General features: G+C 42.1%; 1 pseudogene; it reads left to right on the forward strand.

The window, feature by feature from the left end:
* Positions 1 to 1,545: 1,545 nt before the first annotated feature.
* On the forward strand, positions 1,546 to 3,258 carry LOC147978866 (uncharacterized; annotated as a pseudogene).
* Positions 3,259 to 7,821: the final 4,563 nt, after the last annotated feature.

Consider the following 7,821-nt stretch of genomic DNA (forward strand, 5'->3'; position numbering starts at 1 on the left):
CTAATGCGTTTGTGAGTCTACACAGGTCTATAAGTCTGTGAGGAGTTTGATATTTCTAGAGAAAGTCAACCCCTAAAAATGAAGTTCTTCGACTGAAGACTTTGGATTTCTGAAGACTTTCTGAAGACTTTGAAAGTGAAGAAATTGGTGTGACCTTGAAGACTTGGTATTCATTTGATGAACATGAAGCATGAAGACTTTTGTTTTCGTAGTTTCATTTTCTCTTTCTTGAGTCATAGGAAACACCGTTCTGTTAAAGGGGGTCGAGGAAATACTAAGGAAAAATTTCCATGTGATGCTCAACTCAAAATCCTACACCTACCAATCTCTACGAGTGAAGCCATTGGAAATCTCATACAGTTCAGTCATATTCTTCAGTGACAGAGACGAAGTTCTTCTGGTCTCTGAAGAATTTGTTCTGACTGAGGAGTTAGGAATTCGCCAGTGCAGATTGCCTACACAGCGAGGAACATGATAGCCCTGAGGAATTTGATACTCAAATTTCCGACCGTTGTTGTGCCTTGTGCCAGCTGTCCTAAAATATCTACCCACCTAACGGTCAAATCATTGAAGGGCATTTATGTCTTATCATGTTGGGCTACTCCCTAGGCTATAAATAGCCGCCCCCTACAACCACTAGCTGGTTGGCTGCTCCGAGAGAAACTGACACTTGTCATTTGAGAGCATCCCATCCTCCGAGGACTTTGAGTGAAAATCATCAAGTGAGGAAAACCCAAACCCAAACACCTACAAACCCCAAGCGATTGAGCATCAGTGAAGAGATTGATCCTGCGTGGATCCGACGCTTGTTACCGTTGAAGACTGTGCATCTTCCAGATGGTTAGGCGTCATGGTCTAGAGCATCCAAGAGGAATTGTGGATCGCCGAGTGACCGAGTTCGTGAAGGTTCAGAAGTCACCTGAAGACTTACCACGAGTGATTGGGTGAGGTCTGTGTGACCACAGCTCAAGGGGAATACGGTGAGGACTGAGTGTTCTGAACTGCGTGTTCAGGACTGGGTGTTCGAGACTGTGTGTCCTCAGTTTTAAATACCTAGCCGCCCTAACCAAACGTACAACTGTCATAGCAGTTGGAACTAGTCTACCAAATCATTGTCTTCACCAAGCTACCTGGTTCCATTTCCTCAACCCTTCAATTTCCTTAGTTATGTGTTGAGTGCTTGTTCATATCTGTTTGAAGACTTTCTCAATTTCCTCAGTTCAATTTCTTCAGTCTGTTGTCTTCATCCTGTGTCATCATGTGTTTACGCTTTCCATACTCTGTGCTTGTCTTCATTTCATCATTATGACCATGCTTGTGTTCTGTTATGTTATGTTTACTTCTGAGTACTTATTCCGCTACAAGTAGTTCTCCGCTAAGGAATTTCCTCACTCTGAAATTCCTCAGTGAAGAATTCCTAAAAATTGCCTATTCACCCCCCTCTAGTCGATATAACACACTTCAATTAGTATCAGATCAAGTACTCCCTTGTTCTATGTGATTTTGGTTTAACCGCCTGGTGTTTTAGTTATGTCGACCGCAGGAATGAAGACTGTGACATGCCCCATCTTTGACGGTCATGATTATCCCAAGTGAAACGCCATGATGAAGAAGCTCCTCATGGCGATGAACAGCAAACTCTGGACCGTCACCGAAATTGGTCTTACTGACCTATGTAAGATGGCGGAGGCTGATGATATTCGCAAGTACACGCTACTCAACCTCACGGCGAAGGACATCATCTGCTCCAGCTTGTCACAAAACCAGTTCAGGAACGTTATGCATCTCAGCCATGCGAAACTCATCTGGGACCGACTCTTTGAGGTCTATGAAAGTCATCGACCTCGCCATGAACCCTGGTTCGAGGACCTCATGGAATCGCGCAAGGCTATGACTTTCAATCTAGAATCATCATCCTCTACACCATGCCTTATGGCGAAAGGTGCCAAGGTAACTGAATGCTACTTATCTGAGTCCAGTGATGATGAATCTGGTGATGAATTTGGACCCAGTTATGTCAAACTTGCTTCCCTTGCCACTAAACAACAAAGAGCTTTGGAAAAAGTTCAGAATATGCTAGATAAAAGCGATGATATGTTGGGTGAGGAAATGGATCGCACTAAAATCTTGACTGAAAATCTCCAAAGACTCTAGTCCAAGTTTGACAATCTTCAAGGTCATCATAACACTCTCCTATCTGATCATGAGAAGCTTTCTTATGAATTTCTTCAAAGAAAGCAAGACCTTGAGCAGTTAAGAGTGAGTTATGAAGATCTTCAGAAGGAGCGTGATTCATTACTCGCTCAACAGATCAGCGCTACTCAGGATGAATTTGTTCCTCCATGTTTGAAGTGCATTGAACGTGAAACTGCTAATTCTTCACCTGAATGCTCAAATACTTACATTGCTGCAATTTCTTCAACTGCCTCTGTTATCACTAATTTCTCATCTGAGGACATTGCTAGTATTACTGATGATGCAGGGCTGAAGGAATTCTATATGACAGGCATGTACAAAAGCCTCAAAGGGCATCAGGCTCTTTGTGACGTGCTTAAATGGCAGATTCTCAACAGGAACCCTAGGAAACAGGGTATTGCCTTTGAAAGGAAAATCAATGCTGATGGGACCTACTAGAAACCCGAGGAGTATCCCAAAACCTCATGGGTTGCTTCAAAGGGACCTTCAGTGGATGCATCTACCTTATCTGGCTTTACATGTGAATCTTCGTATTCTTCTGATGAGTCAATTGACTCCAACTATAAACTGTTCAAAAATCAGAATGGTGAAGTATTTGCTAGATATGTTGGCACTAACTGCAGGAACGGTCCTCCTATGAAGAAAATGTGGGTTCCCAAAAGGTTCCTTGAAAATCTTCAGGTGAATGTCATCGTGACACCACCTGTGAAGAATAGGAACCCCAGACCAAGTTCTTCATATGGATCCAAGTCCTCATACGGACCAAACTCCTCACATGGATCAAATTCCTCAAAAGGATCAAAGTCCTCATATGAACATCACCGTGCTAACCCGTCTGTTTCGCAGGGAAGATCTAAGGATTATGGATATGTGCATTATTCTTCAAATCATTATGTTCATAAGTCCTCGAAGAATTTCTCTGCTTACTCTTATGCTTACCCTAACCACTCTTATGTGAAACGAAGTGGATTGGCATCTATGCCACCTTTCTCTTATGGATCTCGTAGAATGATGAACTCTTTGCCACCCCTTCAGATGTGGGTGGTGAAGAAAAAGAACTAACCTCTTATGCAGGGTCCGGTCTCCAGACAAACTTAAACGTTTGATGAATTTGCTGGAGACCTGAATATCCTTGAAAGGACACAAGCTAATCATGAAGAAATGAATTTTCATTTCTCACATCCTCATACTATTTTATCTGTTCTATTGTCTGATCAAATTGATGTCATATTCTTCACTGATGAAGTATATGAGTTCGTAAGTTGCACTAATTCATCTGTAGGATGATCAACCCAAAGCCACTGAGTGGGTCCTCGATAGTGGATGGACAAATCACATGACTGGTGACAGGAGCTTATTGATGGACACTGCTTTATCTCCATCACATCTGAAGCACATCACCTATGCTGACAAAGGCAAAAGCAAGGACCACAACCTGCTACATGTCTACTTGCAAAAGCTTCAGAAGGCTGGTTATGGCATCGAGGACTTGGTCATGCTGGCATGAGGAATCTGCACACGCTTGCGAAGAAGAAGCATGTCATTGGCATTGAAAATGTCAAATTCCTCAAGGATCACTAATGCGGAGCCTGTGAAGCTAGAAAGATGACCAAGGCCAAGCATCTAGCGAAGACTATCATGACTACTACTCGACCATTTGAATTGCTTCACATGGATCTCTTTGGCCCTACCCACTATGCCACATTTACCAATCCTGCATCCTTATATGGCTTTGTCATTGTTGATGATTACTCTCGATATACATAGGTCCATATTATCACTTACAAAACTGAAGTGCAGGAAGTCTTCAAACGATTTTCCTCGAGGGCTTCAACCAACTTTGATGTGAAGATCAAGCACATCAGAAGTGATAATGGAACTGAGTTCAAGACCACTGGCCTTGATGACTATCTTGAAGAACTTGGTATCACTCATGATCTATCTGCTCCCTAGACTCCTCAGCAAAATGGCGTCGTGGAGCGCAAGAACATGACTCTTGTTGAGATGGCCCGCACTATGCTTGATGAGTACAAGACGCCTCCTCGCTTCTGGCCTGAGGCAATTGATACTGCGTGCCACATCATCAATAGAGTATATCTTCACAAATTCTTCAAGAAGACTGCCTATGAACTCCTCACTGACAAGAAACCCAATGTGAGTTATTTCAAAGTCTTTGGTGCTAAATGTTGGATTAGAGATCCTCATCATAGTTCTAAAATTGCACCAAAAGCACATGAAGGTTTTATGCTCGGTTATGGTAAGGACTCGCACACCTACAGAGTCTTCAACACCTGTCATCACAAGGTTGTTGAAACTGTAGATGTGCGGTTCGATGAGACTAATGGCTTGCAAAGAGAGAACCTACCTCCTATGATAGATGAAATACCTCCTAAGGAATCTATTAAGCTCAAGGCTACAGAGGATGTCATTCCTACTGAAGAATCTGCTGATGAAGTTATTCCAGAACATGAAGAACGTCATGCTGGTGCACCTGAGGAAAATGGTGCTGAAGAAAATGCTGATCAAATTCCTCAACGTCAACCCGCTCATCCTCGCGTCGCAAATGAAGGGCAAGTTGAGAAAATCATCAGCGACATCAACATTCCAGGTCCTCTCACACGCTCAAGAACTTCACATTTATATAACTTTGGTGGGCACTTTGCTTTCGTCTCTATCACAGAGCCCACTAAGGTAGATGAAGCATTTCTGGAGCCTGAGTGGATTCAGGCCATGCAAGAAGAATTACATCAGTTTGATCTCAACAACGTCTAGGAACTGGTCAAACGTCCAGATCCTCGCAAGAACGATATCATCAGCACAAAGTGGATCTACCGCAACAAGCAAGATGAAAATGGCCTTGTGATGAGGAATAAAGCACGGCTTGTAGCTCAAGGCTACACATAGGTTGAAGGAATTGACTTTGATGAAATGTTTGCACCTGTTTCTAGACTTGAGTCTATTCGCATATTACTTGCTTATGCTAACCATCATGATATCACTTTATATCAAATGGATGTGAAAAGTGCATTCCTCAATGGTAAGCTTGAGGAAGAAGTATATGTTACTCAACCCCCAGGTTTTGAAGATCCAAAGCATCCTGACAAAGTCTTCAGACTCAATAATGCCCTCTATGGCCTCAAGCAGGCCCCTCGGGCGTGGTATGATACTTTGAAGGAATTCCTCGTGAAGAAATGCTTCAAACCCGGTTCACTCGACCCTACTCTTTTCACTAAATCTTATGATGGTGAACTATTTGTGTGCCAAATATATGTTGATGATATTATCTTTGGTTGTACTGCCCAACGTTATAGTGATGAATTTGCCTATATGATGAGTGCAGAATATCAAATGTCTATGATGGGAGAATTGAAATTCTTCTTAGGTCTTCAAATTCGTCAACAACGCAATGGCATATTCATATGGGAAAACTTTGTTTTTGCCACTCTAGTTTTTGCCAACTTTGCTTATGCCACTCTAGAATTTGACATTTCACTTTTGCCACTCTTAGCTTTTGACAATATATCACTTTTGCCATTCCTTGGCAAAAGCAAAAAATTTAGAGTGGCAATTGTGATACATGTCAAAAGCTAAGAGTGGCAAAAGTGAAATGAAAAATTATCGTTTTTGCCACGGAATGGCATTTGTGATGTATTGTCAAAAGCTAAGAGTGGCAAAAGTAAGATGTCAAATTCTAGAGTGGCATAAGCAAAGTTGGAAAAAACTAGAGTGGCAAAAACAAAGTTTTCCCTATTCATATCTCAGGAGAAATACCTCAAGGATGTACTGAGGAAATTCAGCATGCAAGATTGCAAAGGCGTCAAAATTCCTATGCCCAGAAATGGCCATCTGTGCACTGATGAAAATGGTATTGACTTCGATCATAAGGTATACCGCTCCATGATTGGTTCTTTATTGTACTTATGTGCATCTAGGCCAGATATAATGCTTAGTGTTTGCACGTGTTCCCGATTTCAAGCTACACCGAAGGAATCACACCATAAGGTTGTGAAACATATTCTTCGATATCTAGCTCACACACCAACACTTGGATTATGGTACCCCAAGGGCTCGGCTTTTGATCTCATTGGATATTCTGACTCTGACTATGATGGTGATCGTGTGGATCGCAAGTCAACATCTGGTACATGTCATTTCCTCGGATAATCTTTGGTCTGTTGGTCCTCGAAGAAACAGAACTGCGTATCACTATCTACTGCTAAAGCTGAGTACATTGTTGATGGTTCTTGATGTGCTCAATTGTTGTGGATGAAGCAAACTCTCAAGGACTAAGGCGTCAACATGAAGAATGTGCCTCTCTTCTGTGACAATGAGAGTGCCATCAAGATTGCTCACAACCAAGTTCAGCACTCAAAGACAAAGCACATTCAGATTCGTCATCATTTTCTTCGTGATCATGTGTTGAAGGGCGACATTCCTATTGAGCATGTGAAGACTGAAGAATAGCTAGCCGATATCTTCACAAAGCCCTTGGATGAGAAGAGATTTAGCAAGTTGCGGTGTGAGCTAAATATCTTAGAATCTTCGAATATTCTTTGAAAAGGACACTCATCCTACCACTTATGCAAAATTGACGACTTAGATGTGCAACACGTGAAGAAACGTTTTTATTAAAATCAATGAAGACTAACACTCTAAGTGTGAAGAAATTAACGAAGAATTTGATTCTCAGAACTCTACGACAATTGTACGTGGTGTCTGAAATCATCATTCTTATACGGTGGGTCACTCCACCACAAAATGTTGAAAATCTTCATTTGAGCTTTTCTTCAGTTCTTTAAATTCCTCATTTGTTTTTCAACTTTGCATTGTCTTCACTATTTCCGACGTTTTTCTTCATTGGCTATATATATATGAGTTTATGTCCTCTACAGCATTCACTTATGGCTAATTCTTCAAGTTGTTTTTCTGCTAAGTGAATGTGATCGGACCCTGCGCCCTCTATGCTAAACTCAACCCATTCTATTCACAAATTCTTAATGTGCGTTTTATTTGAAACTCGTTCAAAATCTTCACTGTGTCCTTGTTAGCTGAAGAAATTGCGAACGGAACTTTAAAACCTATCTTATCTAAATTTTCGGCTTTGCCGCTCAAACCGTTCCACATCCTACGACAGCACTTATACATTCACCCACGATCTCACACGATCTCCACTTCTTAGTACGTGGGTGACACATGTCAAGCGAATGAGAAGGGTTAGGGGCACATTCGTCCAAATTCTTCGGGCGAACAGTTTTTTACTGTGGCTATAAATACGCACTCCCCTTCCTCACTTCTCTTTTACTCCGCTCGACCTCACTCCAGCTCGAGCTTCTCAAACCCTAGCACCGCCGCTACTTCATCGTCGCAGGTGAGGAAGAGCTTCACTGCCTCAACCTCGTCGTCGTCGTACTCGCGTCAGCCGTGGATTTCTTCACTCCTCCGCCACCGTAGCTGTCTTCCTCTGCCGAGTTAGGGCATGGAAGATCTACACTGACGAACTTCACATCTCCACTTCCCATTTCTTCGTGCAGGTGTTCCTCAAAGAAAAGTTGCATACATCTTCAGAGAATTCCATTGTTCAAATTCCTCAACTGAAGAAAATGGCTGACGGTAAGAAGTCATAGA

This window comes from Triticum urartu, chromosome 3A, assembly GCF_056163025.1.
Source record: "Triticum urartu cultivar PI428250 chromosome 3A, HENAU_Tu73, whole genome shotgun sequence".
Lineage (NCBI taxonomy): Eukaryota > Viridiplantae > Streptophyta > Magnoliopsida > Poales > Poaceae > Triticum > Triticum urartu.